Below are 9,683 nucleotides of genomic sequence, written 5' to 3' on the forward strand. Positions count from 1 at the left end.
AATTGTGAACACTGAACCTGTTCCATAAAAACTGTTAACTAGGTGAAACTAATACACATGTTTGAGCTATAAGCTAAGGTGGTTTCTTCTTCCTCTCCCTTCCTCCCGCCCCCCCCCCCCAATTACTCACATAAGTGGGGTTATAGGCAGACAGAATAATTTACACATCATTGAGAAAAGTAAGAAGGGAGAATATTCAGGCAGCTGTAACATACTTCAGTTCCACTGAAGTTCTTTGTAAAATAATGGGCTTTAAAAGTAATCTTCTGTGTACTAAGTAAACTTAGTGTTCACGATTCATGGCTCTAATCCCTGTGACTGAAATTTAAGATCTAAGGCTCCATGAAATTAAAAGAAAAAGAAACAATTACATGCGTATTCATTCAATTTCATGTATTGCCTATCCTTCAGTTTTTCCAATGAAATTTTAACAGGGGAAATAGAGGTTTCTAAAGAATGTGTACTTGAAAAAAAACCGGCAGGTCAGTTGTAACTGCTGAAGCTAACCAGCTCTCTTGCGCCTGCTGGTTTCTCGACGTTCCTGGAGAATGCAAGTCACCTCCAGATTTCCTCATCTCCCACAAATATTTCATAGATGCTACAACACTGTGCAAAAAGCTCACGAACGCTAAGTGTGTACAGCCCTCGTGCAGGGCACTGGCCACTCAGCCCTTCCCAGCTGCACAGAAACACTGTGGAGTAACTAGGAGGACGCTCACAACGAGGCCACTGCACATAAAGTCTTTGCGCTGCTCCGGGACTACTCCGTGGAGGAAAGGAGCCCTGTATGCTGCTTCTCCCACCGAAGGACAACTGTATCCCTTCCCTATGAATGCAATTTGAATATATGGCAACTACAACAGCACCGTAAAGCCACAAGCCCAGAAGATGACTAGACAGCCAAGTAATAAAGCTTGTGAGCTTAACATAATATTAAGAGTAACGTGTTAAGTCATGAATGTTAGCCACACTGATTTAGCCTTTTATCTTGTCCCAGTAACGAAAGTATCACCATTCTTATCCCAAAGGCTAAGAAAATGAGAAAAAAATGAGAAAAAAAAATCCAAAAAAGAGCTTTTAAATACACAGCAGTACCCTTTTATTTTGTAAAGAAAACTCTGGTCCTATGCCTAGATATTAGTGCATCGACATTCATAAGTCTTCCCAGCTAGTTTTTAGTCTCTGAGCAACAAATAATTCATTAATTAGTAAAAAAGGAAAAAGGGACATTCAGACAGCAAACACAGCCAACAAAAACAGCCCTCAAACTGCACTCATTCAGCCAAGTGCTTCAACAAAATTATTTGGAGAGAATGTCAAGAGCCTTTACCTAAAAAAACTACCTTCCTTCTATAGACTTCTAGACTATACTAGACTGTTTTATTAATCTAATATAGGAGGATGCAGAAGACTGGCATTAGGAGAGAGTTCTCTATTCAGTAAATCGCTAGATCACACATCCTATTGCACTGCATGCACTAGAGTCCTGCTAATGCTTGTAATTTTAGCACAACACTAAAATATTTGGTGCTTTCTGTGAAAATTCCCATTCCTGGAGTCGTATCAGTCTGTGAGAAACTAAACTTAATTTTTCAAATAAAAAAAAAAAAAAAAAGCATCTAGCTGTAATGGGTACTATGAACAGTTTAAAAAATGTGGACTCCCTAAGGCTGAAAATATAGATGGGTTCCAAAAGGGCCCCAAAAGTATTCTAAACCTGATTGATTTTTATTTTTTTTTTTTTTTTTTTTTAGCCAGTGTTGTCACTATCTTGGAGAGAGGGTTTGTGTATACCTGTAAGGCCAGTATTGTAACTACAATATTCCTATATATTGTGCATAGCAAAAAAGCACTTTTTAAATGACAGCAGTATTGTAACAATAAAGGAGATTTTTATCTGCAGCACAGGGAAAAATGAGAGAAAAAATGTTCATTGGCTACAGAGGGGTAGACGGTGAAGTTAGAAGGGGAGTTCTGCTCTTTCCCATCATCTCCATTCCTGTCCTGGATGTCCCAGCTCCCATGCTAGCGCTGGCTCTGGGAGCTTCCCGCTGGATTGTGCGGCGTGGTCCCCTTGCTGACTGCCTGCGCTGAGCTGTGCTCCTGCGGACAGGTACTTGCAGGGAATACTCTTGGACAGTCACTCAGGGAAACAGAGGGAGGTCCTTTAGGATGAATGCACTGGAAAGAAAAAAGTCTCAGTGTATCAAAAATACGGCCAGATTTCCATTCAAGTGTACGGTCTCAGGGCTCTTGAAATTGTCAGGAAGTGACTGAATGACACAGCAGATCTTTTCCAAGAAAATATTTCATCTCTCTTTAATGTCAGAATGACACAATCATAAGACTTAGCTTAACTCCTTAATGCAAAGTGCTGGATTTGCTTCTGTATATAAACAGATCTAAGATCGTGCTGAAGATGGCATGCTTCAGTTGTGACACAGCCTCAACATAGAAGCTTAAATTCTGTATATAAATTCAAAGGAATTACTATACCATACATGCATAAGCTGCACCTCAGTCAGATGGAATCCCTTGAAAATAGGTCCCTATATAACCCACTGTTTCTGACAGCTGTACGCCTCCAAAGCCTCCTACTCCTCGCTAAGGTTTCTTGCCAGACCAGGGGAGGAGAAATCCAAGGTAAAACCAGGAGAAGCTTAAGGGTGGCGGGAACAGCCTCTGTGGGATCAGAGGGAACCGAGCCAGAGGGTGCCTCGGGGCAAAGCTCCCCTTGTGTTACCCATACAGGGACAGCAGTTGCACTGCTTCTGAGTCACAGGGGGGTTACAGATAGCTCCCAAGTTACAAGAATGAAAATCTGATCACAGTAGCAGCTGCCTTTGTGGTCTCCAACTGGAACAGGAGAGGAGTGGACTGTCCTCTGGAAGAGGGGAGAAGCAGGGAGTGGAACAGAACAAATCCTGCAGGAGCAGTCCCGTTTGGGGAGAACGCTCAGGGTGAAGTCTGCTCTGTTGCTGTCTGTTGTTTGACTTTTATTGTGTCAATAAATCCAAACTCCAACAAGGGAGAAAGCAGCACATCTTGGCTAGAGTGTCTATGTAGAGCAGAATAAGAAAATGCCTGGTGCAACTGTAATACAAATGTTTGGCTACTGCATTGTTTGCAACAAATATGTCATCCTGAAGATGGAAATGTTTTTCATTGCCATGCACCAATGGTGTAAGTGCTAAAGGGTCTGCAGGACAAAGGGGCCGCTGACATCTCCTGCTAACACCTCTCACCCTTTTTTTTCCCTCTTTCACTAGCATGCTGGCGCTTTCAACCTTTAAGTGTCTTCCACGGTGGGCAAAGGATGGTGTTAACGAAATGGCATTGCCAAGGATGACATCCTTCCCTACACATTACTACCCAAACATGCAATTCAGCTCCACACGACACATACCTGCCACAAGTCATTGAACGGTGCTTACATTTCTCTAGAGGTTCTCTGCTAGTCTTCTCAATGTATTTTACAAAGAAAGAGAATTACCTGTCATAATCCTTCTTTTTACCAAGAAGGGAACACAGCTTATTAAAACCCTCAAACAGAAGAGGAGCCCTGAGGACACATGGTATGTGGCTCAGAAGTAACTTTTGGGCAGAGGGCCCTGCACTGAGCAGCCCAGGGTTGCCAGGTTCAAAGCTCCAAGACATCACAGCAGAAAGATTGTGCTGGGGGCTGCAGACCTACGGACTACTGCAAAACACATAACAGACCACAGAGTTTTCTCTTTTGAGGAGAATTTTTTAAAACCTGCTAATCACAGTGAGAACAAATGTCAAAATGCCTACATTTTGGATGACACAAAATTTACCTTTTTCCACAGAGCTCTTCAGAAACCATGACCTATCAAAATCAATAGTTTGCTATTGATTTTAACTTAAAGGCAGAGATTGAGTTATCAGAAAAATCAGTGTAGGGCTACCTGAGTCCTCCATTGCTCTCTTCACTGGATCACGGTTGCTCCAAAGCCCGTATGACCTGCGTGGACTGAGCTTCTTTCTCACCAAATAAGACCCTGTTAAAATCCAGCTACAAATGAGTGGTGTTCTTATCTCTCAGTCTTTCTCCCATCTACAGCCACAGTGCATGTTCTTGTATGAACTGTACCTAAAAGCCAAGATAGATCAGTAAAGCTCTTCCCCCATTGGATCTGGGCAAAAATAACCATTCCAACCAACTTATGCATGAAAGATAAGTGACAAACCGCAGAGTGCTGCCATAAGTTTTCTGTTGTACTTTCGGATTTTTCTCTTTTGGTTTGTTTTTTTTTAACATCTTCCCTTAGGGCTGTGTAGATACAGAAAAACATGCCACAGTCAAAGAATGTAAAAAACATGGGAACGGAACAAACAACTTGCTTTCTTTTCTTAAAGTTAGACCAATTCACTTCATCACAAGACAAGTATATGAAAAAGCTACGTACAACATAAAAATATAACCCAAACCCAGAAAACATATGAATCCGTTTGGCTCTTTTACTAGCAGTTATGATTTCTCTTTCCTAACTAGAAAGCCTAAAGGCACATTATGGACGTAACGGGAAGTATATTCAATCAGCACTGTAAACAAAGGATGAGCAAACCAGAAAAGGTTGCTTGTCTTAATCATGTCTCTTTCTTTATATTTCTTTAATGATGCCACATTTGCCTAATCACCCAGACATATTCCCTAAAAGCCTCTCGGGTACAGGCCTCAGGAAATACAGATTCGTTTAAAGCCTCTGCCATTGATAGGGCATAGAAGGAGCCTGACAGCTTCATTAGACCGTATCGCTGGTGCCTGTCTGCAGGAGGGGGATGTTGCCACTCCCCCGTTCAGGTCAAACGCTGTTGGAGTTGCCAGTCGCTCGAACCCTGGGGCAAACAGGTGCTTAGACAGTAAATTTGTTGGGTTTACTGGTGGTGTTACACATAGAGCTACTGAATGCATGAAGATGTAGACAATGTAAAAAAAAGACAATACTTTCAGATTGTGTCTGAAAAGGAAATGGTGTCATTAAAAAAATGGTGCCTGTTAAAAATGCCTAAAAAAAGGGATAGGAAAAGCCTATGTTAAAAATCACTAGAAGAAGAGACAGGGAAAGCAAAATGGAAATAAACTAGCTAGGTAATGCAAATACAAAGCAGGTTGACAGCACTGGCAAATGTACCTGACTGAGCTGTACATTAGTTAGCCTGGGTTTTGGTAAAAATGTATTATAATTTTACGTGTATTATGTATATTGCAGGCTCGGGTCAGTTAGCCCAAGATGAACTCTTTGCCGTGGCTGTGACCCAAAACAGCTGGTTTAAAGTTTGCAGAGATTTTATATCAGTCACACTGCCAGTCCCACGTGGGCTTACTCAGAGGGATATGATTAGGTGAACAACTAAGGATGTGCAATCTAGATGTGAGGTATTCCACGCACAAAGACAGAAACTACTTTCACATGAAATCCTATGTTGTTATCTTACGTTCATCTCCTAGCTTACTATAGAAGTAATGTGAAGCACAGATCTCATTTTTTTAATTAATGCATAATTTTTCTTTTGTACTATTGTTCTCTGGAGACACTTCCTTCCCCATTCATACAAATTAAACAGAGACAGTGTAATCCAGTGCTATGACTGCCACATTTCTGCCTGAACAGAACACAAGTCCTGTGCAACTAATATTGTATCCCAGGCATCCCTACCACAGGGTAACAGATGCTATACTGTGGGTTTATACTCTCTGTGAAAATCAGCACTGAAGAGTCACTAGATTTTGCCGTTATTTTCTTCAAGAAACTCATGTTCCCTCTCTTCTTCACTGATCTTGGAGTTTTCTTAATACTGGCTTCTCACCTGTCATCATATGGATTTTTTTTTACAATGTTCATGCTGCAAGTGCACTTTGGACGCTATGATAGGATAGCTGTCATCTCCACCTCTGTGGCTTCATTTCCTATTTCATCCTGAAAACTTCAAATAGTTCCTTGCATCGATCTCCCACTTTGGTGGCAAAGGAGGGCTTAGCAAAGTTTTGTTTGGGATTTTAACTACACCTGCTGCCAATAACTATACAATTTTTTTCCTGTCCATTCACCTCATTCTCTGATAGATTTCATATTCTTCCCTTTCAGCTGTTTCTTTTCAGCTTTTCTTTCATTTTTGTCCCTTTAAGCTTTTAGAGCTTATAGCTATGTAGCTTCCCTTATCTGTTTCATTCTTCACTCATAAAGACTTTCAAAAGGGGCTTAAGAGAGTGAGATCCCCACATCCTTTTAATTTATGTTGGTGATGAATGCCTAAGATGACCCTTTTGAGACATTTAAGAGCAGGACAGTCAGTGTCTCAAAGCCAAAAGGCTTGCTACACTTGCACAGAAGCCTGCGATCCAGTAGGATACGCAGCCACAAGAGAGGTGTCTCCCCCTGTGCCTGAGGGAATTTCAACACCTAAGGAAGGATTATCAAAACCGTCTTTAGAAGATGAGCTCTCGAGCTTCTAGTGTAACTGGAACCTCTCCCGCAAACCTCCTGTCTTTTACCACTGAGCAGCAGTGGGGCAGGGTCCCGATGTTCCTGTGACCTTTGCCTACGCTGCTGGAGCAGCCGGGCTTACAACATCCCGGCTTGGAGCTCTGCCTGCAGACACGCTGGAGAGAGAACATGTTCTGGACATGCACCAATCTTTGACAAAGCCAAAAGAGACTTGCCATCGAAATCACTTTGGCCAGCATGGCAGGTACCGGGGACTATCGTGTGTCCAGTTTATTTTCTGTTTGCTAAAGGATAACATGAAAAAGGACACAAGGGTTCTCACCACTGACATGGTCCTTATATGTAAATACTCCAAACTTTCAAGGAGGGGAGAGCTCATGAGTTTAAAGGAAGTGATTTCTGCCTGCCAATCTTCTCATCTTTATAGCATGACATCCCCCTGCAGCAGACATCTCTGAAGTCGGTTTGTGTCCACCAAAGCTATTAGATTCTGTTTACTCAAATAACTCTATTAAAGTCTTATGTTTTATGCAGGTCATAGATGTAGTCCTATTGATTTAACATGAAAGAGCACCCTTTTTTGTGGTAGTAAGATGTTTGCTTTCCTACACTTTGTTGCCTTCCTTGTTGCCTAACATGACAGTCTCTGCAGCTGGTGTAGGTCACCAGTTTTCAGTGAACTCATGTGCAATGCAGGGCGTTTGCGCTTATTGATTCAGCATTAAGGGGTATTCTTGTGCAGATCTATTCTGCCTTGCCGATCTATAGCCCACATCATTTCTAGCTATGCACTCAGGTTCGAGCAGATTATTCAGTGAAGATTTTATACAAACTAGAATAACGAAAACACACTTCTGGTTTCCTATGCTGCTCAAGAGGCTGCTATCTAGAAAACACACTTGCACTTTGAGGCTTGCATCTCACACACTTTACAGTACCTGAAAGGCTCTGCCAGAGTCTTCAGAAGCCATGGAAAAGTTTTGGTACAAAGGGTCCCTTTCTCGTGAGGTATAAAGGCCAGCTCAGCTGACGACAGTTAGATAGCACTAGTGGATATCTCCTCTGCCTTCCCAGAGAGCAGCACACGCACAGTGGCTGTCAGGGGTTAGGCAAGGTTGCACCAATGTCCTGCACTGAATTAGGGACTCGGGAAGGGATGAGCTCCTCCGGTCAGATTCCTGCTTTTCAGGATACCTTATATTTCTTTTCCTTAGTTCTCTTCTTGTCTTCCAGTCTCATCCTAGCCGCCTTTATTTAGAATCACCTTCATTTTCAGGTACCTCAGGCTTTGCTTTTCCCTGAGCTTGCTGCGGGTCTTTCTGAACTCCCAGTGACAGACAGAAGAATAATTATTTGAAAGACAGGCAGCAGTAGCCACCTTCAAAATCTCTTCAGTCTCACTAAATAGGATCCCTTCCCATCCCGACCCACGAACACTCACACAATGGCAACCTTCTCCAAGGAGTCACGCTCCTGTACAAAACCATCTGTGTATTCTTCAAATGGGCCAAAGCTGGACGCATTTTCTTACTAGAATTAAGGAGATCAAAGTTGGCAATAGTATCTTTTTCCTCAGCAAAATTAGTTACACAATATTAATATATCAATAATAACATAAGGCGATTAAACAAGCCACATTGTCAAGTTTGCTAAGAACAGAAGGTCTTAGCAAATGGCTGTCTGCTAGACTTCAGACAACCGTACTCACCAACAACACTGTAAAAAACTAGCAAGCTGCAATTTAAATAGTTATAGTTGCATGATATCCACAGAGAATACTGGGAAACATCCACACATTGTGGACACTTGCTTTATTAAACAAATAGCACAAAAGAGAAGCCTCCCAGTATCTTAACTCTCCACTGGATCAGTGCTGGCTGGATCTTCCCCATCTCACCATGGTTAAGTGCAATTATTTAGGATCCAGCTGCACCCGTGTAGTTTCCTCCCAATGTTACGTTGCACAAAGAGACAAAAAGCCATCCCTGGACCTCTGCAGGAGGAGGCTAACACAGGAGAGGCTGTAAGGAGGAGAGACACAACTCTGGCAGTCTGCTCTAAGGAAAATGCAGCCCCGTATTTGCAACCGCTGTTTCCCTTTTACCCTTTACTTGCTTCAGTGTTGCTTTGTCCTCACTTACGCTACTCGGGTCCTGATCTTCACTCAGTAATTTTGCAGATGTTTGCTTGGCATTTATAGTGCACAAAACGTGCTTAAAAACACAGCAATGAAGGATTTACTCCAAGGAAGGATTTTCTCATTTTACTCTGATAATCTCTCACGCTAAACTCACTACAGGTTGGGGAAATCTAAAAGGCTACAGCTTCTGCGTGGCAGGGACTATTTAAGTCTGCAGTTTTCCAGTATTGCTGTATTGAAATCTTTTATTTGTGGGGTGGCAATAAAAGATGCGGAGAGAAAATCTCCCCTGGCAACATGTACTCTTGAAAGGCCCTTTCAAAGCAAACATTCCAGCAGCGAGAAATACTTCAGCACGCTGCGTTCCCGTCTTCTCCTTCCTTCCCTCCCCGCCTCCCCAGACTATGCTCTTAGTATCGGAATAATAAATTTCTTTGTGCCCCATCTTACGAAACTGTTTCACATCACCTTCATGCACTTGGCTGGGGAAGACCTCACAATCAAAGGTTATATTCTTTCACACAGCGCTACCAGTATTTTATGTTTCTTTGCAGCCAAGTGTTATCAGCTGGCCATACAGCATTCAGTTTTGGGGAAAAAAAAAATCATTGTATTCTGAAATAGTGATTGCATCAAATGGAAACTAGATTGGAAGACAGTAATCACGCTGGGCTCAGGCGATTAAAAACTCGCTTGGAAAATTGGCGCTTGCTGAGCCTCTATAGAAAGAAATGAATTAAGAAGGAAAACAATAAGGAAGGGCATACATTAATTTTGCTCTGCAGTGGATAATGTTGAGTGTAAGGGATCTAAGGAAGGACTGCGTGTCTTAAGGATTTTCTCTTATGTTTTCAGAAGAAAACCTGAGAGCCATTGGAGAGGGGTTGCAAATTAAATCCAAACAGTAAACTCAAAAGCAGCAATTGGAAAAGAGCAAATAAATAAAGCATATAAATAGAAGATAGCACTTCCTGCTAGGAACTTATCATTTCTGACAATGCAGCTCAAACAAAGAACTCCCCCTTGCTGGCAGTCCTGCTGGGCAATCTCCATTCTCTGTTCCCTGGGTAATG

Source organism: Calonectris borealis, chromosome 18 (assembly GCF_964195595.1).
Source record: "Calonectris borealis chromosome 18, bCalBor7.hap1.2, whole genome shotgun sequence".
Lineage (NCBI taxonomy): Eukaryota > Metazoa > Chordata > Aves > Procellariiformes > Procellariidae > Calonectris > Calonectris borealis.